Raw genomic sequence first — 27638 nt, forward strand, 5'->3', positions numbered from 1 at the left:
GATCATGCTACTCACCTTAACTATAGTGTGGCACACAAGAATATATACCCTACAATTTGGTACTGTTGTTGATGCATGGAAATTCTGTACTCCGGTTTGTCTGGTGCTATCTCGCATGGAAGCAAGTCACTACATGGGATCCACAGGTACACCCTTTTTGTGGTAATTGAAAGAAATATATACACATGGGAATGAAGCTAGGCATTATTCCAGGGCGTGCTCGCTAAATTATGGCAGTATCCGTGTCTAACATTAGGCACTGTCCATTACATGAGTCTACACCTATTCACTTGCTATATTGGTGTACATTTTTACCATACAAATTGAATTGTGTGCACAATCTGAAAAGGCAGTCCAGCTTTTCAGCGTTTTATGCTTTAGTTGAGTGTTTCTGGGCTCCATTTATGGTGATATTCCTCCACACCACGTCTCCTTCTTCCACACCACTGCTACTCAGTCACACACATAAGTACCATATGCTTCCCAATCACTCACACTATATCTCCCAAGTGCTCGCACCACCATAACATGCACACTGACACTGCAGTACCACTCACTACCCACTACATCACCTCATCCAGAATCTGCCTCCACAATCTGCTGCTGCTTCTTTGTTCCTTCCTCCTGCTGTTCTCTGGGTCCACCTCCTCTGTACACACCCACATTCCTCAAACGTCCTGCTTCCTGTAGTAATTTTATCTCCCTCCGTCCTTCCTTCCTGGTTGGCTCTCTGTCCAATCTGACCCAGTCTTGCCTGCCGGGGATTTGTTGTATGTGCGCAAGCTTGTGAATGGGGGTCTAAGGCCCGCCTACTTCTTCTTGCATGCAGGTCCACGGTGGAACAACATTGGCAGCATGGACATCTGAGCACCCAATGTTATGGTTGGGGCGGTTTGTGTTTTCCCCCAATGCTAAATTCCACATTCCACGAGGCTTGCAACCACGGCTTTAGTCCGGGGTATAGACCGCTGATATTGGCATGTCTCTCCCGGTGCTGAGGATTGTTGCACGGGACAGTTGGTTGCCAAGTTTGGCTTGCTCCACCGGTGTGTTCTCTCTTAGCTGGCTCAGGAGACTGGTAGTAAATATGTCTGAACGGTTGGTTTCTCTAATTCGGGTCTCGATTTTCTATAGCTCATGGAGCACGGATGGTGCTGATCAGGGTCTTGCTCTCTTCTGTTGTGGTTCTTCCGCATGATAACTTTGTTTGGTCTGAAACAGAAAGAGACAGGCAAGCATTTGATGTTCGGCGTATGGTGTTTGACAATTGTGAATGGCATAGAAACAGGCTGGCATGAAGAGGGTCAGGAATTGGGCCCTCTCAACTGGCACCATCCATCTCGAGGGTAGGACTAGCTCTGGAGTTTTCCCTGGTAGACCTCCCACCCCTGGCTGAGCGGGGTTTATGTCCCCTCTTGACCACGCCAGCATACAGGCCTTGTCACAGAAGACCAGTAGAAATCGCCCACCTTCTGTTTTTCAATTAATTGCGTTCATTAAAGTCCAAATTAGGCAATGGGGAATTGAGGGACGGATTTCAGGAGACATTTAAGAAAATAAAAAGGCAAGCTGCAAGTTTAAGAATACTTCTGAGGATCCACAACTGGAATATGTATTTTAAACAGAGAGCAATATGTGGAAGTCTTGCTGACCCCCCTGTTTTTGGAAGTGTTTTGGATTTTTCTGGCATCAAAAATCCAGAAAGGCTTAACTAAAGCACTTCAAGAGTCTTCCATGGCCTGTGTGGAAGCAGCTTTCGAGAGATGGTGTAACCCTAGTGGAGGCCTGCAATGTTGCCAAACATTACATAGACGCTGTGGGTGTACCACCACACACTGGTCACTGACTTCATGGGTGAACATTTGTTCTACTGTATCCAAACTGTGTAAATCTGGCACTTTGAAACACTGTCTTGTTGTATAAGCGCCTTATATATATCCAATCAATAAATAAATAAATGTTAGTTTGGGCCAATGTTTTTTGTTACAGTAGGGTGCCCTTCAGTTATTAAGTGTAGGTGAGTGTTAGAGGCCATGCGAGTGGAGCACGGCTGTGTAGTGTCCTCATGTTGTAGCAGAGGGCCTCTTAGTGGAAGGTTTAATGCGTGTGTTCATTGGGTGCGATTGTAGTGTGGAATGACAGTGAGTTGTGGCCTTGAAACTGTAGTAGTACATTTTAGTTGGCGTCCTCTGCTGATGGCAGGCACTGTTCCCAATGCTATGCAGGATTGATATCTGTGGCAGAGTAGGTCCATTAGTGTAAGGGGTTATTTATTATTATTAAATAAATGGTATTCAGTTTGTTACAAACTTTTAAAATACATCTAAATGAATTAATTTACTTTAGCATTCCATTCATCATGTTTTTTCATCAATTTACTGTTTCTGCTTCACGCTTTTTGCTTCAACAGCATCTTGTTCAGTTGTTCCAGATAGAACATCAATGCAAACGTTAGTTTTTTTATCGACTCCTTCTGAAAACATCAACCACCATTCTTCTCTGCACAATGTGTTTTTCAGCATTTCAGTGCATAGATGCTTTGGTCTCAATGTTTTTTAAAGCTGAGCATAATAAGGTCTAGTGTTTCAAAGTTTCTTTTCGAATTATTGCAAAATCTACAGCTCACATCTAGAGGCAAATTGTGATTTCTTATGAATTGTCTCTCTGTGGTTTCAAATAAGTTCAGCCGGAATTTCATGTAAAGTGTTCTGTGGTATTTACTTGAAAACTTTTCCAAGTAGCTTGGAAGCTTATTAAAAGCCTTCGATTCAGGAGGAGCATTTTGCATACATCTATGTTGTGATCTCTGCTCTATAGTGTCCACGTAGTCTTGACACCACAGTTTCTTCTTTACTGAGTTTGGATTCACTTGAAGAACAATGTTGTCTGTATTTAGCTGCCCCAAGATACTTTCACAGCATTCTGCCCATTTGCACAGAATTGTTTCGTTCGTGCTATAGTTTGGGGGAATATGTTAAATTGCGGCAGACTATCTGCTCCAATCGTTTTCTAATATAGAGCAAGCATATTCCAGGTTACTCTCGCATTAATTGATATGAGACCCAGCTCATATCTCATACATGCGGTCGGGATTCCATTCGCCAGCCGCAGGACTTTTTGCCAGAATTTTTTTTCTAAGGACGCCCATACAGAATGCGAGCATCCCAATGCACATTCTGCTCCATGAATCATAGCAGGAACCGCCTTGGCTTTGTAGAATTCAAGTGCCAGTTTTATCGAACATTTGCCTAATGTTGTTTATTATTGCACCTTGGGCTGTTAACTGTTTGCACTTCGCTTTGATCCTCTCCTCCCAGGGGGCATCATGGAGGTTACTATTCATTAGCATGCCCAGGTATTGAGTCTGGTTTACACATTTTAAGGTTTAAGGTTTCTTTCCCAAGGTTTTCATCTTCCCTTTTCTTCCTTTAAGATTTTGAAGTATTAGGATCTCAGATTTAGTAGGACTTATATTGAGACCATTTACATCCACATATTTTTCCAGTGCAGACAGTTTTCGTTGGAGACCGATGGGTGTAACATCCGAAAAGGAATAAATTATCTGCGTATAGCATCCAACTCCAATGTTGTCCATTGATTTTTGGAGAGCATGAAGGCACACCACCCAAACTTTCTCCAATGTTGGATATGAACAGATTGAATAATATGGCAGTCAATGGGCACCCTTGTTTCACACCTCTGTAGGTTTTTATGCAGGTGGACAGGGTTCCTTCTTGATCAAGGGGGATTCGTATCTCCGTTTCGGAGTGTAGTTCTTTAATGGCCATGATCAGGCTTAACGGACAGTTCCACAGTCTCAATTTTGTCCACAAAAGATTTCTGTCCACACTGTCAAACACATGGGCTAAATCTATGAAAGCCAGGTAGATTTTCATCCCTCGACTAATTACCTCCATTTTCAATAAGTTGATCATCAGAAGATTTAGCCCACACCCAACCCCCTTGACAAATCCTGTTTGTCTTGGGTCAACCATGGAGGGCATTTTAAACCAAGCTGCTAGATGAAGTTGTAGTTGAGTGGCAAAGATCTTTCCTATGACATCGAGGAGTGCAATTGGCTGATCATTTTTTGGCTCTGATCTTATTCCTTTCTTAAATATGGGTACAACAATTGCACTCCTCCACGATGTCGGTATTGCGTGTTCTTTCAATATTGTTTTGAACAATAGTTCGCAAAAGTTAGCCCACTCATTAGGATTTTCTTTTAACATTTTGTTTAAGCCGTCAGGGCCCGGAGCCCTAGAAGAACTAATTTGCATGAAATTTTTCAAGATGTCTTCTTTATTCATGCAGAAGTCCTAACAATCTAGCAAGGGCAGAGACAGTTCTTCTGTGGCACCAGTCTTCATGAACAATTTATTGTAATGATCAATCCATTGAGCCTCTGATACCATGTTGCACAAAATGGATTTCTATGGAGCATTTATATCACTGAGAATTTTCCAGAAATCCCTTGAGTTTTTATGTGCAAGGGTGCCCAACATGGTTTCTGCATCTCGCTGTTCCATTATGAACCTATGGGAAATTAACCAGTTTTTATATTCCAATTTGGCCTTTTTTTTTCTTTGATAATGCGTTTCTCAGGGATTAGCTTCATGATTCATCTGATGTTTTTTCATAATTCTCGTTTTGTTTGCCGATTTCGATATCATGAACATGACGCCTTTTGAACATCATGTTACGAGTGCCTCAGGTACTTTCTGTATATTGTTCCAGCAGAGCAGAGAATTTGATTTTACAGCAGCTCTTCTTGTTTATTTCGGCTTGAAATTCTCTCGTGATACTATTCACCTTAGTGGAATCCATCCTTACTCGATTTCTAATCAGTTCTACCATCAACGATGGGTTCCTTAGAATTTGAACCTTCTTAGTTGTTTCAAGGATTGATATTTCCACAAGGTAATGGTCACTTTGGCTCATATTGATCACACGCAGCCTGTTAGTCTTGGTAGCAATTTGTTCAGAGGCAAAAAAGTAATCAAGAACAGATTACTGATCGTTTCTTCCCCATGTAGCTTGTGGAGGAATATCTCCTGCAGTATTTCCATTTAGTAGAGAAAGATGCCTGATCGCCATTTCTTCCAGCCAACGTAACACCATTTATTTTTGAGATTTAGATTTTGTTGCTTTATGGATTTTTGTGCTAGTCTCTAACCTAAGACATTCAATATTCAACTCCCCACAGAGAATAGTTTAATTGTAGTTAATTGTATGTATGGAGATTGATTGTATGTGTTTATTACACAGCATTCACTCGTCTTCTTGATTAAAGTGATCAGTCCAGCCATTTACAGTTATTTCATATCCCTCAACGTTGGGCGTCATGGAGAGCCAAGTCCCTTACAAGCATAGTATATCCAATGATCTCAAATTTTGTGATGTGTTATGAAACAGATGAGAAAAACCTCTGATATTCCATGAACCCATCTGAAGCAATGACTTTGGCGATTCTATTTGGCATTAGCTCGGGTTGTTACCGCCTAGTACGCCAGCGATCCAGCTCCAGTCATTCTCCTTTTCGTTCATATTTTGCTGGTCTTGTTTAATTGTATTCGCTTCTCCAGTTATATTGTTGCATGCAAAGGTTATTCTAATTTGCTTTTGCATCGTTGGGACCTCCTCCAGGTCACAAATGTTTTGATCACCTATTGTCTCCAGATGACGTAGCCGCTCTTTCTCAGCGACGCTTGTAGTTGCGTGCTCCTTTACTAAGGTTCCCATTGTAGACTTTGCATGATAATCAAGACTGTCACTCCAATTTGGGATGTCTTGATTTCCAAACTCTTTATCGTCTGACTTAATTTCCACTAGGTCAAATCCTAAGGGAATGACAGAAGACACAGCACTGAGTAGCATATTGATCTTGATTGAATATGTAATAGAACGCAATCATGTGTGGCTTCTTCTATGAACTAGACTGTTCTGATTTTATCGGAAACAATCATTCTTAAGGATGGCACATGATGTAGTAGCCACAGCACATTTGTTCTATTCAAAATAAGCCCATCATTGACAGACAGTATGCGTTCTTGCAATATGCAGTAGTTTGTGCAGGGTTTTTGTTATTTTCTGCTATTTGAGGACACTAGGGGCTTTTCGTTTATCCTCCCTCCAAGTCTCACAATGTTATTCTTTGTCGCATTACTTCGTATATTGCTTCTGATGGAGCTTTTTTTGCATTGCTCATTGGTGAACGTGTACAGTTTTGGCCCATTTTCATGTTCTTTATGATACAGGCTACCCCCTTGTTTTGGTAAAAGGTCTTTCATTACATTTTTTGCTTCTATCATTGCCCTTTTTTCTGCAATAGTCTGAAAGCTAGGCCCATCTCCATCAATACTAATTGGGTCTGGATCAATGTTTGACTTAGAAGCAGGTGCTGGGATTATTTTGCATATTCTCTTTACAGAGACATCCTCATGTTCTGACAAAACATCATTTGGTAGTTGGTCCTGTTCAGCTTCCGAGTCAATGCATATGAACTTTCTCCCGGCTTCATCATCAGCCTCCTCTTCATCTTCATCATCTGTATCATATGTAGATAAATTTAGCAATTCCGTCATAAGGTCATCCTCTATAGATTTCTGATCATTTATATTGTGCGCCTTGATTTTCTTTTTTCTCTCGTGTGGTTTTGATAGATTAACCGGCATGGTTAAAACATTGGGCGAGGAGGTTTTCTGTGATGTTGATGCTTGAATTGTGACATTCAGGGACTTAATGTTGCAAAGAAATTTACTTGATTTGTTAGCCTTTAGACTTTTTCATTTTGGCAAGTTTTTCTATTTATTTATTTATTTATTTCTTGAAGAGAATTCTTTTGTCTTGATAGGACCTGATTTTTTTCTGGGCAAAAATAGCGTACGTTTTTTGACTGGTGTTTGCACTGTCCACTGTGTCCCTACCAATATTTGACGGATTGCCAATTATCCCCTCAGCATTTGCAGAGGTTGAAGGTCTGGTAGATAGCTCATCTTCCTCATCATTTGCGGCCAATAAGGATCCGTCAATAGAACCGATCACCTCAGTAAAGGTGCTTGGTTTTTTATTTAGAGGGACTGCAGTCTCTTCAGTGATGCTCGTTGTCATCATGGAATTGGTGCGATGGGCAGTTTCTCTGTTTCAGTATTTAATGCACCGGCTGACACATTACTGGTTGCTGCTTGACATATTTGTTGGGCCTCGCCATCAGTTGGAAAATTGCATTGAATTTTCACGTGAGCCTGATCATTATGATGGGTTGGCCCCATGTTATCTTGTGATAGTTTCAAGCGACTTGAGCCATGCTCTCGTCTGTCTCGCTTTAATAAAATCAAAGCTTATCTGGCAACCTCTGCAAGCAACCTTTTGTCCTCTATATTGTTTTTTAGCTGATCCCTTAGAAGACTGGTGGTTGTTTCCGATTTCTGGTTCTCATTGGCCGCTTGAATTTTAATTACATTTAGTCCCATTTTGATGTTAACCATTTTTGAATTCAGTAGAGCTAGCAAAGTACTTTGATCCTTAAAGTTATCATTGAGTTGCTCATACATTTTTAAAAAAGGAGCAACAGAAATGGTCAATGCAGACATAGTGAGCGGATTGAGCTCATGGCTCATTTTTCCAGCCACCTCTCTAATATCAAAATTGATATTTGTGGATCGGTTCACTGAAATTGAATGCCTGATTTTTGGATACTCCCTGTCATGATGAGTCCGAAGACGACTCTTCAGTAGAGTCTACAGAATCAACAAGAGCATCTGGCTGGGTCCGCATTTTGTTCTTGTAGGTTTTGGAATTTTCTAATAAATTACCTTCTCCTGATTTTGTAGCAGTTTGTAGCCAGCGTTCAGAGCAAGATGTAGGAGGAGAGGAGCTCATTTCAACTCTTCTTCATTTTTGGGGGCGTTTATCTAATTCAAAGCCGTCTGGTATAATGTTTCCAACCCCATCATATTTAACAGCCAGCGACCGAAAGCCTGTGTCTGGATCCTTCACTATGTCACTTGATGTGCCGTCACGCAAGGCGCTATTATTAATTTTGTCATTAAAGTTGAGTCAGATCTTTAAGAAGTTTGTCAACCATTGCTAAGGAGTTATGTTATTTTTTGGGACTCCTGACTTCTTGGTCATAGTAGTTCTCCTTAACCTCATCTTTCATTGCCATTACTGACACGCCAAAGTGTGCTGCTTCTAATCCCACTCCCATCAAGTGTTTTTTCTGTAGATCTGGCAAATGTAAAAAAAATCCATTACTGACTCTGCCACGATATCACCATTTGCTGTAAATGGATTTATTTACAAGTTCGATCTTGTCTGGGAAATTTGATTCGTTTCTGTGAAGTTAGCTTTACATATTTGCTTCTTAGATCCACATATCGTCCGTGGGACTTGAGGTGTTTCTTTACTTTTAATAATTTCAACAGTTTCACAGGGCTTGCTAAACTCTGCAGACCAGAAGGCAATGTTCGTGTGCATTTTCATGGATTCGTAGAGTTCACAATGTGCTGTATTACACAGCGGCGCAGAGTCTTGCGCATACAGGTGCATCGGATTATTGGGCGGTTCTGCCGTGAGTAACAATAATTCACAGCCAGTCAAGGCGACTTCGTCGTCTTGTCAGCCAATGCTTGTCCATTATTAGGAGGGTTCACAAATGACGCCTCCCTCACCTTTGTCCCTCCACCCATCTCCACTGCGCACCACGCTAATACGCCCAGCTGTGGAATTACTGCGGCACATATTTCCTTCGAACAATCTCTGACAGCAGTTGCTTTCCTTGAGATTGAGCTTATAATGTTTGGGGGTGTTTGATTAATTTAATTTGTTTTCATGATTGAACACCAATGCATCACTTCCACCACACATGAGTCTATGGTCAGCCAGCATTTGCTCTGTTGAAGTTATGGGGATCGCAAGACATGGGGCCATAGAATACATTTTTTGACCAGAGCTTTTCATTATACTGAGATATATATAGGGGGAGTTAATGAGCGCGGATGATCTTTTTTCAAAGTTATGCGCGCAGTTCATTTCGCTAATACATTTAATCCCACTTGATTACATTATTAAGGAGAGAGCCGACACATGCAACAGAGAACCAAGTTTTGCTATGAAAGGATTTGACCCATGATTTTCAGAGCAAGAGTATTTAAAACTAACAATGAAAGATGATTTAGCCCTGATTTGATAAAGGCAAATCCGCCGAAACACGTGTCATCAGAAAGGGAATCATTTATAATTAGTTAAATTAAAATTTGGACATTCAACCAACCTGGTACAGCTCTCCCGGAGTCTTCCTTTTTTTTCTGTATTACTTAACGGTTTATGGCTTTCTTTCCGCCCACTCCAGAGAGACGCGACAGACCATATCCAGGAAATACGCACCTAAAATATTTGCAATACTCAAGGACATTGGGTATCTAAAGGTGTCGCCAGCAAAACCAGCCTCGGCAAAAGCCAAATTGTGTGTTTCACGGTTGATTACATTCTGTTTGCTCCGCATGTCGATCCTTTGTCAGCTGTCGTAAGGCAGAGTTACATCAACAGAGTAGCAGTCTCGTCTGCGGAGCTGATTTGGATGTAAGTGCTTGGTCACACGGCCATGCTTTGTTGCAGTATAGAGTAGCCCAGAGTTGTTCTCAGGGGCGCCCGCCATCCTCAGCAGCCTCAGCCCTCAGAACCCTAGGAACACAAAGAACAGTCCTCGCACTCTGTGACGCTCCGGGTCTGGGTGAGAGGTTTCATGCAAAACTCCTCCTGGTTGATAGACAGTGAAAACACACTGCAGCAGCTCTCTCCAGCAGAAGCAGCACATAGAGATCTGAACACAAAGAACACTCCTCGCACTCCAGGGTTATTTAGGCTCAATTCGGTGGAGTGTACGTCCTTCTGAGTTTAGATCCATAGGACTCATCTAGATCAAATGTTTAATGCACGCTAGTTTACTGAAAAATGGGATGCTGCAGGGTGCCTGATTACCGAGTGTTGGTATGGGTGCATTATTTTGGACTTAACTTAGTACCCCACGTGTGTTAACCAGGATCCTGAGTGTTGATATGGCGGTTCAATCCCAGTTGTGGGTACATATGCCCTTGTTATTTGGAAGTTGTGTGCGTTTGTGTGTGTGTCTATCTTATAGAAAAATAAGTGAATTGTAGTTTTCTTTTACTTGGAAAAAAAGATAGATTTAGAAAGGCTGATTAAACTCGATTATTCGGTCTTTCTAAAACGATCGTTAAAACCCCATTCACCCATCTCTGTAGTCCAGAAAAGAAACTTGCCACTTCTCCTCTCCCCTCACTTAACTTGCCCGATCTCGACGCTCCACTCCTCTCTGTGTGCCGGCCATCTTGGGGATGACAGCTGTTCCCTGTGACGCACACGTGTGCACGCAGTGGCTGACGGGTGTGGTGCAGCAAGGGATGTCTTGGGAGTAAGGTAAGTGTTTGTTTTGGCGTGTGTGTGTGTATGTGAGGGAGAGGTGGCTGAAAGTTTTTTGGTGAGAATTTGGGGGGCGGTTGTGCAGGAAAAATGTTTTGTTTACGTGAATTAAGGGAATTATTAGTGCAGGGGAGGGGGGCAAGCGGGATCAAAGGGGAGTTTGGTGGTGAAACACCCAGTTTTACTAACAAAACCACCAGGATGGCAAGGGGTGGGGGTCGGGGCCCAATAGCTGATATTTCGGCATTTTGGAGGCTACACCAAAAGAATCAAAATAAATCTGTCTTTTTTTTGTTGTACATCCTTCAAAATGCAAAAATATCACATAGAACCAAGTGGGCATGTCAGGATGTCCTATACAGTCCGTCGCCCAGAAAACCTATTCGGAGGTTGAGTCTGTCACTGCCACTTTAAACACAAGAAAATGCTAACAACCCAAATAAGGTTTCTTTCCCACCCCGAAATGGTGATGGACATCTGATCCCCTTGGCATCATTCCTAGTCACAGGTGGTATTGGCCCTTGGCCAGTGGTCGAAGTGTACGTGGAGCTATGTTCTCTTCTGGTCTGCCCCACTCCCCACAAACCCTATCCCTGCGGCCCCTCCCACACACAAATCAAACACCCAAACAAACACACCTGCTGTTTATGGGAATGTGCAGTGCAGTGCACTGAAGTGCAAGCTTCAACTTCTTTCTACACTTTTATTTTAAAACTAAACCATTCCAGAACGGTTTCTTTTTAAAATAAAAGTATAGGAACTGTGAGACTTAAAAATAAAAAGTATGGGAGCACCGCTCCCGCCCACTTCGACCTCTGCCCTTGGCCCTTCTCAAAGGCCAGTTGAGTCAACAGGACTTTTCCTGTTGTTATCCCCTTCGTCAGGTTCTCTCTTAGTGTTTTAGTTTTTGATTTGTTTATTTCATAAGGATAGTTATAAACTGGTTTATTTCAGTCACTGTTGGACAATCCAGCCTGGGTGGTTCTGCGATTCACTAGTCCATACCAGGTCGTTTTCCCGGTTTCCCCTTCCAGGGGTCTTATTGCAGTCGCTGCAGTGACTGCCATTCTTCATTGGGTTTCTCATCCAGTCTTAGAATCCGATTTCATGTCTCCTGTCTTGGGACTGGGCTAGTCTCACCCGGTCTTAGGGCTTGTTCTCTCATACCCCATCCTGGAGTTTGGATTTCTTTTCAATACCTTGGAGTATCATTGCTCGCACCCCTCTATGGTTTATCATTTCTGGGTCCCCGCCATGGTGTTTGGTTTCTTCTAGCTGACCTGGGCCTAGGTTTCTCTCGCTCTGCCTCTGTGTGTGACTGTTATTTCCCTGCCTTGGGTTATGTGCTCTGGGACCTCGCCATGGGGTATGATTCTAGCGGCCCGACTTGGGCTATAGTTCCTGCTGGCCCCGCCTTGGCATAGGTTCGTTCTCACCCTTTCCTGGGTTATTTCTCGTGGGACTGTGCTTTGGGATATGGTAACGTTCACGCATCCCTGGGGTATGGTTTCTGGCTCCCTTCCCTGGGGTTGTCTTGCCCGTCCCCTCCCATGTCTCACAGAGCCACCGTATACCTCCTCGGACAGATGGGAAGCTGCAGGGTCGGCGTCGGCGCCTTCTGGTTGACGTTCCTTCTCTCTGCTGTGGTATGTGGTGGGGTGGTTCTGTCTCAGCCCCCTCGCTTTTCAGTGGCCTTTGCTACTTGGCCCACCACTGGTCTCTCGACTCAAGACCTTCTGGGTGCTCCCAGCTGTCTGGACTGTTGGTGTCTCAGCAGTCCGTGGGCCTCTCCACACTCTGAAACGCCGCACCAGGTGTCAGTCTCCCTCTCCTGGACACCTCGGAGTAGGCAGTCTTCCCGCTTTTGCTGCTCCTCAGCTGGCTCGTCTCCTCTAACTCAGTCTGGATTGCATCTTTATGTTCCACCCCAAAAAAGGTGTGTGTTTCATCTCCGTGCTCTCCCTTCCATACCTGACTGTGCCAGAAAGGGGTCAGTAGGTAAGTCAACCACTTGCGTATCCCTTTGTAAGCCAGTGCACCATTCAATGCCCTTAAAACCAACACAACTGTTAACATTTTTGGATAAGGGAGAATATCAAATACCGCTATTTTGGGATTGCCTGTCCTAGTTGGTTCCCTCTTGCCCTCTCCACTAGGAGGTGTTGGGCTTAGCGGGATCTCCTCCCTAGTCCCAAAGGGGTGTAGCTCACCCTTGGGGGAGAGGGGACGGATTCCCTGGCTATGTCACAAAGTGCATGTTTGGTATTTCTTGAGCGGGTAGCTTTATAGTTTGGTTGTCTGAATGGTTGATTTATGAGTTGTCGCGCCTAGAAACAATTGTGTACAGGCGCGTTATAAATGGCATATAATATCATGGTTAAGACTTTTTATCCAGTGACGGTACTTAAGTGTGTGCTTTCCCACTATTGTTTGGCATGTTGGTTTAGTAGTCACACTGTAGAACTGCTTTTCCTTTTCTAGTACGCCACGGGTGGACGCCCATGTAATTGGTTTTTTGCCTGAAGGGAGGGGGCAGCTCCTAGCTGATGGAAGGGTATGTGTGCCGGGAATAGACTAGCCCTGGTGTATGTGGAGCTGAAATGCATATGAAGCTGCAAAGTTTCCAGGTGTTGCAGGCCTGGCAGTTTTGTTTAGATTGGTGCATGGCAGTACATGTCAGTGTGATGGTTGAGTCAGCTGAATCCTAGAGCATCTACTCCATAGCACTTATGGTGCTCCTGTATGCGGAACCTGACCGCGATGTAGGTTCCAGGGTGTGTTAAGTCTGGGAGGACTAACAGGAGGTTCTTCACTATCTGTTTCGCTGTGGGAGGCGGAAGTGTTTAGGATGGCTGTGCGGTTGCTTTTGTTTCTCTCTCACTGCTCGTGCTTTGATAGCTCCTTCTCTGTCATGTTTCCTGGGAGGTTTTGCCATTGCTGGGAAGGAGCGAAATTGGCTTGTCTGCATGGAGATGTGTTGGGACTGCATGTGTGACCGACTGCTGCTTAGACTGGGACATGAATCTGGCACGAGACTGTAATGTGGTACCCCGTTTGTCTTGCTGGACAGGACTAAAAGTGTAATGATGATGATGATGAATTCTGTGTGCTTGTACAGCCCAGAGAATGTCGGGTGAGTGCTTTGGACGGATGTTCTATGTGAATGTCAGTTGAGGCTGAGCTGTGTGTGAATGAGGTCGCTGCTGAGCATCTCCTGTCCCTACTTAAAGCTCGAGTCCATCATGGCGAGCAATCTATAATTCTGGGTTCTCTGTTCTTAATAGCTTTTTTAAACGCTGGAATTAAGATGGATTCTCGCCAACTCCCTGGGATGATACCCTAATGAACTACCACAGTAAAAACTTGGTGCAATAGCCTAGACCACAGATGCGGGTCCCTTTTTAATCGCAGTATTCTCTAGGCCATCGGGACCCTGCACCCTATACGATTTTAATTTCCTGATAACACACATCACATCCTCAAACTCAAAACCAATATCAGAGGTGGGCGGGGTGTATTTACAATACATCTTTATTTCCAAATTAGTAGATTTAAGATAATAGAGATGATTAATCCTTCTCAGAGATCGGGCTAATTTCCCTAGGTCTTTCCCCCGCTAAGAATGTGCCATACATATGCCAGAACTTTCTATTATTGTGTGTTTGAAGTACACTGACTAAGAGTCTCCAGTTGGCATAATTCATATCATGCTTGTATCCTCCAAGCCAGTTTTTATAAATCGTTCCAAGTGTAGTCGCTTGTCGCACCTTATCCTCTTTGGTTAGTGTGCCGGATCTTTAAACTTTCACAATGCAGCGCATATGATCCTATTTTCTTTACTTATAATTACATCAAATAGCCTATTCTGTATTTCATCATTAAGGATCACAACTTATCGGGCCTAGACTGTGTACGCATGCTATTTATCAGAATACAAATATCCCAATGTGGCTGTCTCAATAAATCATCCACATACCTTCCATCACTATTCAATATAATATTCAGTTTTTCTATATTCGTTTCTGTCCATATGATTCTGCTTCCCTGAGCATTAGTGGTGACTATTGATCGCATTCTCTTTATTTTTGTCCCCTTCTGTAAACCAATGGGTAACGTCAAAGCTGCATGATCACTGGGGACATTAAAATAAGTTTCAAATGAAATTACCTTTTCCTTAATGCCCAATCCCACAAATAAAGAATCCAGTCTAGATAGCCCTTTCCCATTAGTCCATGTTTCAGAGGCCGTACCTTCTATCCTGTGGTTAGGGTTGAAGTAGGCCAGATCATAGCCTTGTAGAAATTCCACCCATAGTCAGCCAGAATCATATTGTCTTTGCTGATAGGCACGCAATTTATTACATTGGCCATATTACTATTGCCTATATTATGTGCCGCGATTTCAATGTCCATGTGTTTGGGGTGCAATGGATGGGCACAATAAGCATTGAAATCACATGCAACAATTATACATGGGAATAAAACACCCACGTCGGCAAAATCTCGTTTAGATGGGAGAGAATGTGCTGTGTCTTATTACCATATGGAGGGTCATATACACTGATAAATAGAAGGCGATTACTAGGGAAAAGTCGTCCTTCTAGGACAGCACCCTGCACAAAGCAGGTGCGACTCTACTATATGTGTACTCATATCATTTTAGATGAGTTCTGTCCCCGATACAAATACCTCCCACAGGGCGACCTCTATTCTGTGAAGTGGCAGCTCTCCACAAAACATTATACCCATCAATAACAAAACCATCTCTTAACCATGTCTCATGTAAAAAGAAAATAAGGTTGGCTGTTATAATGGGTAACCAATGGTATTACATAAAAAGCACTGATGACCTCTCATATTCCAGGACAATAATCTACAGGATTTCCTTTTAGCCTAAAATCAGTGTTGCAAATCCTCCAATGATTCCGGAACCCAACGTTCCTCCCTTCTCTCATACCCGGACGCCTGACCACTGCCATGTTTCATAAACTTCATCTCTCCGTAATATGGCCCACTGCACAATTATGGGCGAAACAAAATTAACCAAGGCCCAATTGTGACCGCAATCAAGTTCAGGGAGCTCTACATTTCAATGTCTGCAGTGGAGATAAAGAGGGTACGAGGTGTAGGAGTTGCAATAGATGGCTTTGATTGATAAATGGACTTTCCTCTGTAAGAAATAGATCTACAAACTTAACCATCTTACCCACAGGCCTCCCATGGAGGATGATACTGTGTGAGTCCAGAGGTTTAGTACTATGATCACTATAAGTCAAAGGTCCATTGCATCGACCTTGATTTTTTAACATCATCCTGCAAACCATCCCCTCACACCGCTATATCAACAGGAATAATGGCAGAAACATTTCCAACAGGGGGGTAAAGATTTAGGACAATAATCTGAAGGCAACAGGGAGGGAGGTCTTACAGGTACACAATTTACATTGGATTATATAGGCATAGACCCCTTGAGCTCCTTTCTTTTTTTTTGTCCTGCCTTTCTCAGCCACTGGAAGCCATTTGCCCAAGGGGCCCTGAGGTAGCTGTCCACCATTATAGCCCTCAATATATCTCAAACCTTTATTACCTATTTTAGCTATGGTGTATTGCTTCTCAGTACTAACACATTATGTTCTCCATGCCGGTCTCAGCCAGAGCTCCCGCATTCTTCCTTAAGTTTGTTTTGCCGGCTATACGTTTATTCCTGTCTTTAGTTTGTCTCTGCCTCTGCTTTTTATTGCATCTGCAGCATCTTCTTTTCCGTTTACATTTTAATTCCACTTGGGTTCCCTCTGCTGACACACTCAAGAACGAGTGGCCATTATCTCCATGAGTTGGAGAATCCACCGGTTCACGAATACTATCCTCTTGTTCAGTGGCTAATAGCACAGATGATTAACTTGGGGGTCCAGGGGAAGGCACAGAACATTCCCAGGAGGTATCGGCATTGTTCAAATTACCATTAGCTTTGCCACAACAATTTGCAACAATAAGACCAACTATCCTGGCCACCATCTTTTTAGGTTCTAATGTATCTTTTACCATGGTACAGCAGAGTCCAGGAATAGCACCCACTGTCACTGCAATAGCATCCACGTTTGAGGGAGAAGTACCAGAGGAGTCAAAATCACTTAACGACTCACCCGATTCGACCACAATTTGTTCCAAATCGGATGAAGCTGATAAATTCGTGCCTATGATGTTAGCATACATTAGGTTCTTGAGTGATTTTCTCAGTAGTTGGAACACCCAATGACACCCTCTGTGAATTCAGACATAAAATCAACAATGAGTTGTTATTATCAATTATTAGCGAGTGAGTGGCAACACCTGGACAAGGATCACTTAGGATAGTCTGGGGACTCAAATCCCCTATTTATTCTGGGGGTACAGTTGCTGAGAGGTAGCCTGTGGTCTTTGGTTGATCAGCATTGGGGGTATTTACTTTATCCCTTTTTAGAGCATTGGCCAGTGCTAATCATAGTAGACTCAGTCGAGACCCGAGTCCTGTTCCTTTTACTTAGACGTCCTGTTTTACTCCTCAATCTGCATGTGTGTGTTTTTGCAGATTTCATTTCTAGAAAATAATCATTCAAAACCAATAAATATTGCAGATTCACTAACAGTTACAGTCCAGGCTTGATCACCAAAGCCACCCAACTGCGTAACAGCAAGTTCCTGCTTATCTTGCATTTACTATGCACCCACTCCCAGGTTATATACTCCACCAACGCGGTGTAGTTTCTTACAGAAATCTTTTTCAACTAACCGAGTCGAAAAAACATGCAGACGTACCACAAGCCTATTTACATTAAGCTTTCCTTACTGTTCAGTGTTCACTCGACTCCAAAAGGCAGAACTTCTATGTGGTTTAAGTGGCAGTGCAAACCCTCCCCTCTTGCCTAAAACAGTATCTTACAGGTACACTGGCACCAATGATTATGGCACAGGGCACGCACAAATACCCGACCACTCCAGTCCCACAAAGTAGGAAGGAGAGGAGAAAGGGTGAGGATAGCAAGTTGCTGGGGCACCTGCAGTCTGAACTCTCTCAGCCTCAATTCTGCTAAGGTTTCTCCCAGGCAAGTCTCCAGGTACCACGATCAAGCGCGGCCCACGCCTCACTCTACTAGCTGGAGCTGGAGCGCCTTACCACAGGGTGTAAGACCTAGTCGAGATAGCTTTCACAAAGGATCCCGATATCTCCACCAGTCACCCGACTCCGGTCCTCACCTCATACCGGCATCTCTCCGCCTCTCTTAATGTCTCGCCGTCTACTCCAACAGGCTAGGAATGGAGAGGAACAAATCGGACAATGAGGCCACTTCCAACACATTCGACCATTTCTGTTATCTTATAAGCAACACTAATCTTTACCTCTGTAAATGGTAACTAGGAAGCTACTTGTGCCACTAAGTACATGTGTAAAGTTTACTAGTACTTAATGGGAGGCCCCTCTTAGTGTATACAGAAAGCTGGCATATGGTGGTGAGGAAAAGCAGACAGGCCTAAAGTGTTCTGTGAATTACAATGTCCCTACATCATCATGTCTTCAGTTATTTATACAACATATACTATTGGCTCACAATGATGCTGATAGAGTAAGTGCATAGAAGAAAGTAAGGGGAGAAGGGGAGGAGATAGGAAAAGGGATAAAGGGAGAAGAGGAGAGAACAGAGAGTAAGCAGTCAAAAGGAGTGGAGAAGCAAGAGAGGAGAGCAAATACAATTGCAGAAGTCAGTAGTAACACATAATGTTGCAAACCTGGATACAAGATATTACATTTTCTAAAACCACTGCGTAGTATCGCATCAGGGTGGCAGATGGCTTTGAATTGTGTTACAGAAGTGTCAATCTCCCCCTCCTACCTCTCCATTGCGAAAGTTTTGCAGAAATCAAATGGCAAACGTAGCTTATTTTCCAAGGGTGCGCAGAGAAGGTACATGGTCAGATTTAATAAAATGGGTACAGTGGTCAATAAAGGAGGGGAGTGCCTGGAGCAACTCCTGAAGACATATCCTTTGGCAGAGTGGGAGGGAGGGGTAAAGCTTTCCAGGAAGTTTATTCACCCAGATTGTATCCAATGCTTTTGCCTTGTTTGGAGTTGATTAGAAGAAATGTGTTGGCCATTTAGTGCCATTATGAGTTTCTGCACATTCGCTGTAGCGCCACTGTTACCTTTGGCTCATAGGTCGCTCTTTAGCGCAGGCATTTTTTTTTTTACTTGTGTGTGGCTCTGTAGAATCAAATAGAGGGAACCAATGATGATGTGCAGCATGCAGTGCACATTGAAAGGCACTGGGGAGGTGGGTGGGGCTAAGGAAGTGCAGGGATGCTGCACTCCTATGCTGCGTCGATGATCCTTCTGCACTCCAGGTCTCTTCCCAACTCTAGCTGCCTAGGACAAGACCAGCGCCGCCAAAGGAGTTCCGTTTAGCAGTGTCGGCTGTGCCAGTGCGTATTCACCTTTTCTACAGGATTGGTGTCCTGTCCATTGAAAAGTAAAGATGAGCGACATGCCTTGATGAGTTCAATGTCATGCAGTTTGATTCTGATGTCGCAGTCACAAGAGCCCACCCAACTGCCCCATGGTTGCAAAGCTTAGGCTTCAGTAAACGAAGCTGCAGCTCGTTATGCGCATCTGCACATGTTTATGCTTTTAAAGCGAGATTTGACCGATCTCACCTGGTGTCGCTGCAGGTGGGTCATAGTTCAAGCTATGTTCCTTCTCATAAGCACTTTCCTTCTCGGGCCCTTCCTTCATCCACCTCCACCTCCAACTCTCTCAGGGTCATTCGTTTCTCCAGGCAGAAAGTGGGCAGTAGATCTCTCTCCTAGGCAGGTGCCTCCTTCTGAAACAGCCTCCCTGTCCCTCTCAAACTTGAGCAGACCCACCTCCGGTTCTGGAAGCAACTCAAAACCTTCATTTTCACTTCTGCCTTCTTGCGCTCTCCCCGGCTAATGTACTTGTCTGCCGCGCTAACTGGTTACCTGACCACCCTCTGAACCTTAATGGGCACCAGGCTCCTACTCGACCAGTAGCCTCTTGCACTGCCACCGGGCCTCCCAACCACTTAGGGACAGTACCTGCAACCCTACAGTTCCCTGCCACCCTGGCGGCACTTACTTGAGCTTTGCCTATTGCACTAACCCCCCCCCCCCCACCGCACCCCTTCCTCCCATTGGCACTTCTTCTCTCCTTTCCCCTGAGCACTTGCATGATCTGAATGACACAAGGCCTAGTAAGATCGTTTGTCTTGTCCTCCCTTTCCTTGTCTTGTCGTGCCTAGAAACACTTGTGTACAGGTGTGTTATAAATGACTTATCATATCAATGTAGCGCTGGTATCCCCACATTGCTGTCCTGTTCGATACTAGGGCTTGCTTTGAGAAAAGAGCAACTCGGCCTGCCCCCTCACTTCTGTAATGGCACAGCCGGCTGAAACGGGTATTGGAGCTTTGCTCAGGGCAATGCCACCAGTGGTTTTGACTGATTCAGAACATTTCATCCACTGCTTCCCAGTGATAACAGAAGTCCCCTTCAGTGGGACTGTTATGCCCAGGATCTCTACTTACACCGGTTGCTTGTAGTCCCCTGCAGAAGGATTGACAAACCAGTTTGGGCTCAAATGCACCTGTGTGGGCGAGACCAGGTCTGATTTGCGTATGCTTTTTCTCCTTCTGGAAGGTCACAGCAGGCTAAAAAAACGAAGGTTTGGAAAACTTAAAACAGTACAAGTGGGGGGCGTGGCCAGCGAGCAAGCAATGGAGACGCGATTCCCAGTTGCTCCCGTGGCCGCCCGAAATATCCTGCTGATATCCTGTGATTTGGGAAGTTGATTCCAGCAAAAAAGATATTTTTGTGCAGCGGAACCCAGTGGCTGTACACGACAGAGATGTGGATCGAAACCGCGGCGTGAGGAGTAAGATATCGGCGCTGGAAAATAGCAGAGTGGGACCTCCGACGGCAAACAAAATGGCCACCGCGCATGAAGCGCGCTAAAACACAGCGAAAGCCGGGAGGAACCCGCCCATGATCCCAACCTGCTGAACCAGCCCTCGCTCTAAAAAACCCCGGCTGGTGATATCGACCGGGGCCACCCACAGACGAGAAGCCTGGATCTGGACGCCCGCCGCGCCGACCAAAGCGTAGGATACGCCCCAGGGGCCGGTGACCAGAAGGGGGAAAAAAACCCTGGAGGACAGCCTGCGGCCCGGAGAGGACCCCTGCGCGATGGCCCGTGACTGGTTGGCCGCTGCGAGGGAAGCCCCCCCTGCATACCAACGCTGCAGTTGAAAACTTCCAGGGAGGAACAACGTAGCGGGACACCCTGCAGCGATAGGACCCCCTAACAGCACAGTCAAAGCGGGTGACCTGAGGTGAGATGACCTGAGATACTTGGCCGGGAAATGACCGAGGCCGATAGATCCGAGCCCCCAACATTGAGCAGGCAGCTCTTTCCCCACAGACCATCTTTTATAACAACTGGAACCCCGCACATAACTCTGTGCAACAACCACAACTCCTTCCGAGGCCTGGGGAGGCTAGAGCCGCAGTCACGCACACTGTAACACGGAAGTAACACAGCAGGGGCAACGGGGCCACAAGTCCACCTTTGGTCCCCTCACTTACATCCTTGTGGGACTCCATATCATGGGCAAGAAAAGAAACAAGAGAAACATGACACAAAGCACCATGGATCAATATGCCACGAGCACACAGACAGCACCAAACGCGGAGGATCCGGGGACGAACCCCCCCTCCAATGGAAGAACCCCTGTCCCTAAAAGACGTGATGACCGCAATCGCCAGTTCGCACTCCTCAATGGAGCAAAAAATTGACACTATTTCCACCGAGGTTTCGTTCCTTCGCCACGACCTCCAAAAACTCTCATCCCGAATGGGAGAAGTGGAGCAGCAAATATCTAGCGTGGAGGACGACCTAGGCGGTGTGCACCAGCAGCTCACACAAACACTGAACCGCCTGAAAACCCTGGAAGCCCGAGTGGAGGAGGGAGAGGGCAGGTCCCGACACAATAACATTCGCATTTTAGGCCTGCCGGAGCGCACAGAGGGCCCCAGCATGGAACTCGTCCTGGAGGAATGGCTGGCAGATCTCTTCGCGCCGAAAACCTTCTCGAACTTCTTCTCGGTGGAACGTGCACATCGTGAACCCCATGGGTCGTCCAACCCCGGGGGCGCCCCCAAGGGGCTCCATGTAATAATGTCACCACAAAAAATATCGCCATGCAAAAATATTGCCGAAAAATTGTCGTTTTTTGTGGCGACATTATTGCATGGAACATGCGGGGGACACCCCCGCAACCCCCAAATTTTTTTAAAAATATTTTTATAAATGGTCACCCAAATAATATCGGCACGACATTTTCCCGGCGATATTATTTACGGCGACCATATATGTGGCGATATTAATACCTGATACCCCCCAAGGACAGTTATCGCGAAAAATTCTTAATTACCGCGACAGAGACGCCATCCTACAGATGGCCAGAACACAAGGGACGGTGGTGTATAATGGATCCAAGATTGCCTTCTTCCCGGACTACACCCGAGAAGTTCAGAAGGCCAGACAGTCCTTTGAACACTTGAAAAGGAAACTTCACTCTATGAATGTGAAATATGGGCTGCTGTTCCCGGCACAGCTGAAGATCCAACATGAGGGCAAAACAGTCCACTTCACTGATCCACAGGAGGCATGGAGATAGGCGGAGACCCACATCGGAGGAGATTGGACTGGGGAAGACCGAGACCAGGGGAGGAAAGACCCGCCCGACAACCGATACTGGAGAATCAGAATGAACCTAATGAAGGCCCCAATCCCTAGCAACAGAGACATTGGCTAAACGAAACAACGGATGGAAATATCAAAAAGAGCACACTGACCGACTACCTTCCAGGCAGGCACCCGCGACAAACACCTTGTTTGGACTGTTTCCAGAAAGGGGTCACCGCCGCCTACGCATGAAGGATCGAACGCAGTATATGTATCCATAATCAACGCACCATGCCATCGGGAAGTAATAACAGTTTATAGCAAGTTGATCTGGCGACATAGTTCTTTAGCGCCAGTAGAGTTTGGGCGACAGATACTTCATGTTGGGGAGGAGTATGGGGAGGGGGCATGGGGAGTTTTATATGTTAGGAATTTTCCGGGAGGTACACAACCCTAATTTTCATCACAAGACCACGAAACATATCATGCCCAACATCCCACCGGGCACGACCACAGTACTCTGTCATATATATCACACATGCATCTGGCACAACAATTTGAATCCCTAGACAGAAATGGCCACAAAACAACATAACGGTTTCACAGGGGGAGACACGTATGTCCCAATGGTAGATGTGGAACGTCACAGATACCTAAAGATCCTCACATGGAATGTAAATGGCATGGGCTCAAGTATCAAGCGTCGGCTTATAATGCAATTCCTAAACAGGCGTTCCCATGACATTGTTCTCCTTACGGAGACACACCTAGCGGGCTCGACCTGCCGATTCTTCCGCAGGACTAACTATCGACTAGCTTATCACGTGGGGTACACGATGGGCTCCCGAGGTGTCCTGATCCTTCTACATAAACGGCTCCCCTTTGCACTGACGGCAGTGGGACTAGACCCCAGCGGCCGCATCGTGCTACTCAGAGGCACACTGTGGGGGGAGGTGGTGGCTATTCTTGCGATATACTTGGCGGCTAAATCACTATTACTTAGGCCTTCCCGAATTCGTGGAGCACATTACCGAAAAATCCAACAAATTCTTTGAAATTAACACGGGTTCGGTAGAGGATCCGGTGACATTATGGGATGCCCATGAGGCGGTTCTTAGAGGGGAAATAACGACCTGGACGTGTAATAAAAGGAGGGAACAACATAGGAAAGTTGTGGAAGCAGAGGAGGCCGTAAAGGAATGGGAGAACAGATATGTCGCTAACCCCACTCCTGACGCCCACCGCTCCCTCGCGAAGGCCAGAGCAACCCTGCACAACACAGCATTAGATAACGCAAAGCAAGCGCACAGGAAGTCAAGGACCAGAATCTATGAACACGGCGATAAAGCCGGCAAACTACTGGCCTGGCTGGAACGTTGGGAGGAGGGGCACAGACATGTCAGGCAGATCATAGTAGACCCCAGTGGACTAGCCCAAACAGACTCGGAAATAGCGGAGGCCTTCGCTAGTTTCTATGCCGCACTCTACGCCGCCCCAACTTCGCCGGTAGATCCGTCCCTTCTGGACGAGATCGTGCTCCCGCACCTCTCGGAGCAGAAGATCACATATCTGGACAGGGAACTGGATGAGGCCGAAATCATGGAGGCCATGTCACAGCTACAATCCGGGAAGACACCAGGCCCAAACTGCTTCCCGGCCGAGACCTGGAGGAAGCTGGGCAGCAACCAGATGGCAGCCCCCCTCCGGGACTTATTCCTGGCATCCAGAGGACAGGGCACCCTTCCATTGGACCTACGAAAGGCCAACATTGTGGTCATTCCCAAACAAGGAAAGCCCCCTGACCGGTGCACATCATACAGGCCTATATTGCTTATTAAGAGCGAAGCAAAGATCTTGGCCAAGGTACTGGCCAACAGACTTCAACAGGTTATACCCTCAATGGTGCATCCGGACCAGTGCGGCTTTATGCCGCAAAGATCGACCAGAATGAACCTACGCAGGTTGCATCTACTCCTGGAAAAAGCCCCGAGCATCGACGCGCCACTTGCTCTCTTAGCAATTGATTTTGAGAAAGCGTTTGACTCGGTGGTGTGGGAAAGCCTGTGGGCAACAATGAGGCGCATGGGCATTGGCGAGACCTTTCTCAGCTGGGTTCAACTGCTGTACGTGGCGCCTAATGGCTGCAGTAAGGGTAAATGGCTGAACCTCTAGGACCTTCCCACTGGGCAGAGGCACCAGACAGGGCTGTCCTCTATCCCCCTTTCTATTCGCCCTAGCGATTGAATCACTTGCCCAATGGCTCCGACAGGACATCACATGGTCGGGCTTTTGCTGGCCAGACGGATGGGAGGACAGGGTATCCCTATATGCAGATGACCTGCTACTCTATCTCAGCAACCCAGACCACGCATGCCCAATCATAACCCAAATGTTGACGACTTTTGGGGAATTCAGTGGGTTCAGAGTTAACTGGGGGAAATCAGTCTTGTTCCCAGTGAAGGGCGACGACCTTGCAGTTCCCCGGGGCATGCCATATCAGGTGGAAAGAGGAGGCTTCCGCTATCTGGGCATATGGGTCTCAGGGACTGTCTCGGAATACGTAGCGCATAACCTGCATCCACTAATTGACTGCTTTGCCGGGGATGTACAGCACTGGATGCTCCTACCTCTCACTCTCATGGGCAGATCGGCTCTCTTCAAAATGATGGCGCTCCCACGCTTTCTTTATGTACTCCAGAATGCCCACCTAGCCATACCAAACGCGGAATTTAATCGGGTAGAACGCCTAGTCAGGAAACTGATATAGAAGGGCAGGCAGCCTCGAATAGCATTGACCACGTTGCAACGATCCATCTGGGAGGGGGGCATAGGACTTCCACACCTCAGGTCCTACTACTGGGCCTGTCAACTAAACGTAGTCAATGACCTCCTTCATGGAGACCCCGAACGACCACACATTAGAGCGGAGGAGCCCATAATCCAAGGCACCACACCACTGGAAACGCCATACCAGACCCCCCGCACAAACAATGTTTACCCATTTCGTGATGATCTGGAGGCAGGCACTCACCCACATAGGCTGGGGAACAGGATAACTGTGGCACAACCAATATGGCATAACCATGGATTGAAGGAGGTACGGAAGCTGACTGTATGGACCCGGTGGGTGGAGGCTGGGATAACCACAATAGGAGACATTATTGCGGATGGTTCCATCCTTCCATTCGAAACCCTGCAGCAGAGGTTCGGAATATCTGCCACAGAACATTACCACTACCTGCAATTGACTCACGCCATTAATGAACATGGGCAAGACCTCGACGACATACCAGATTACACACCTCTGGAACACAACTTACTACCACAATATATCCCCGAAAAAGTCACCACCATTCTATACAAGGCGATTAACGTGTTTGCCACTCCGGATCTGGTCAGTCTTAAAAATAAATGGGAGGGAGACGTGGGGCCCATTGAACCAGAGGACTGGATCCAAATATTGATGCACCCACGCGAAATCGCAATAGACTCCAGAATAAGACTGGTACAACTTAAGATACTTCACAGGGTGTACTACCCCCGAGGGGCCCTATTTGGCTGGGGAAGGGCAGAGGACCCTAATTGTCTGAAATGTCGGAGGGAGGAGGGCACTTTCATCCACCTCCTCTGGGAATGTCATAAAATCAAATCCTTCTGGGCGCAATGCTGTCAACTGTTAACGAGAACCCTGGGGCGCACAATAATTGCACAACCTGCTATAATGTTACTAGGGGCCCCAGATGAGGATATTTCGGATAAATGGGAGGGTATCTTTCTCTCCAATGCAATGGGCCTGATAAAACGCGATATAGCACAGAAATGGGGGGGCCCCGGAAAGCCCATCAGTGGCCCAATGGTCAAATGAAATGGACATATGTGCCGCGACAGAGCATAGAATCTATACAGCACGGGGATGCCCGGCAAAAGCCAGCAAGATCTGGGGAAAGTGAAACTATACAGGACATGGTGAGCAATGCAGATTCCGAAAGTAAAGTGCAGAGCGGCAAGACAGGAACGGAGTGATGAACCAACCCGGGAGTTGGGGGAGGCGAGGTGGGGGGGGGGGATTTGTTGATGTTCTGGGCGTCATTACGACCCTGGCGCTAATGGGTTAACGGCGCCATAAAAGGCTGCGGCGCCGTTAACCCATTAGCGCCTGATTACGAGGTCCCTTTGCCTTATTGCCTTCCCCATTCCCATTGAGCCCTATGGGGCATGAATGGGGAAGGGCCATGGAGGAAGGGGGAATTACTGCCCCGCCAACCTTGTAATGGGGTGGCAATTCCCCCCTTTCTCCATGGCAGAATCGGTAAGTTACCGGCGTGGACCATGGTGCGATTAGCACCATAGTTTTCCGCCTGGGTCGTAATGAGGCCCTCTGTATGTATGTTTAAAAAACCAATAAAATGTGTTATAAAAAAAAAAAACAGTACAAGTGGTTGATTGTTAGAAACTGGGTCATCGTTCACGCCCCCATATTCAGCAGGAGCAAATGGACTTTGATTTACTTTGATGTTTCTGCATTTGCTTAGATGATTACAAAGTCTGCACGCAGATTGGCTATTTAAAAAACAAGCATTAAAAGAATGTTCACCGTGCGTACCAGACAAGGTTCAAAGTAACAACACTATGTTAGGAATAAGCATCACAAAAAGTAGCCCTATATTGTTTAGCCAGTTTTGGGGTGCACCTCCATCAGTTTGCTAGAGATGTTGCATTATTTTCTATGAAAAATAAAAAAGGTAAAATGACTTGCGAGAGGCCACAATGCCCGTTTCAAATGCTCACCTAGAAAGCAACAACGGGGGGTGCACAGTGCCTGCGGATATACACTTTAGGGTGAAACCCCTTGTCTTCTCATGGACTGGTATATCCATAAATACATCCTTGTAGTATCTTAAGGAACGCTGTGTGTGCTTCACCCAGAGAACTTACACCGCTGCATGTGAAGAGTGTATGCCGCTGTCCCCGGTCGCTTCTGTGCCCCTGGCACCTAGTCACGCTGCTCCGCAGAGGCAGTCGGTCGCTCGGTCAGTCTTGAGGCGCATAGGGACCGGATTGCTGTTATTTGCTTCGGGTCCCTTGCAATCCCCTCGAATTCTGCACAGGAAGGCTGCAGTGCCTCTTAGCATAATGTAATCGGATATCAATATACATATGTAGCATGTGGTATCTTAATGGGAGTTTGCTGGCGGAAGCTGAAGCACTATATTGTATCTCCTCCAATTGAACCTTCCATTTTTTTGGGTAACTTTTTATCTGGAAAAACAAAACGCAAGACCCTGGTGTATATGGGCTGGAAATAACACTGAAATGCATACAAATCTTTGATGGCAATCTATATCCAGTGGCTAACAGTCCGGCTCAGGCTGGGAGGGCAAGGCCCAACTTAAAGGCATGCATCAGTTTGGCACACTGTACCACTGACATTTTTGACCAATTCTACTGGATCAGTGTTCTTT

The 27638-nt window shown here is 45.8% G+C and overlaps 1 protein-coding gene across 4 annotated transcripts in view; it reads left to right on the forward strand.

The window, feature by feature from the left end:
- The window catches only part of TTC39B (tetratricopeptide repeat domain 39B), a 906668-nt gene that overhangs the window by 311841 nt on the left and 567189 nt on the right, over positions 1-27638 (forward strand). The window lies entirely within an intron of this gene.

The sequence above is a fragment of the Ambystoma mexicanum genome, chromosome 6p (genome assembly GCF_040938575.1).
Source record: "Ambystoma mexicanum isolate Mex_15411 chromosome 6p, UKY_AmexF1_1, whole genome shotgun sequence".
Lineage (NCBI taxonomy): Eukaryota > Metazoa > Chordata > Amphibia > Caudata > Ambystomatidae > Ambystoma > Ambystoma mexicanum.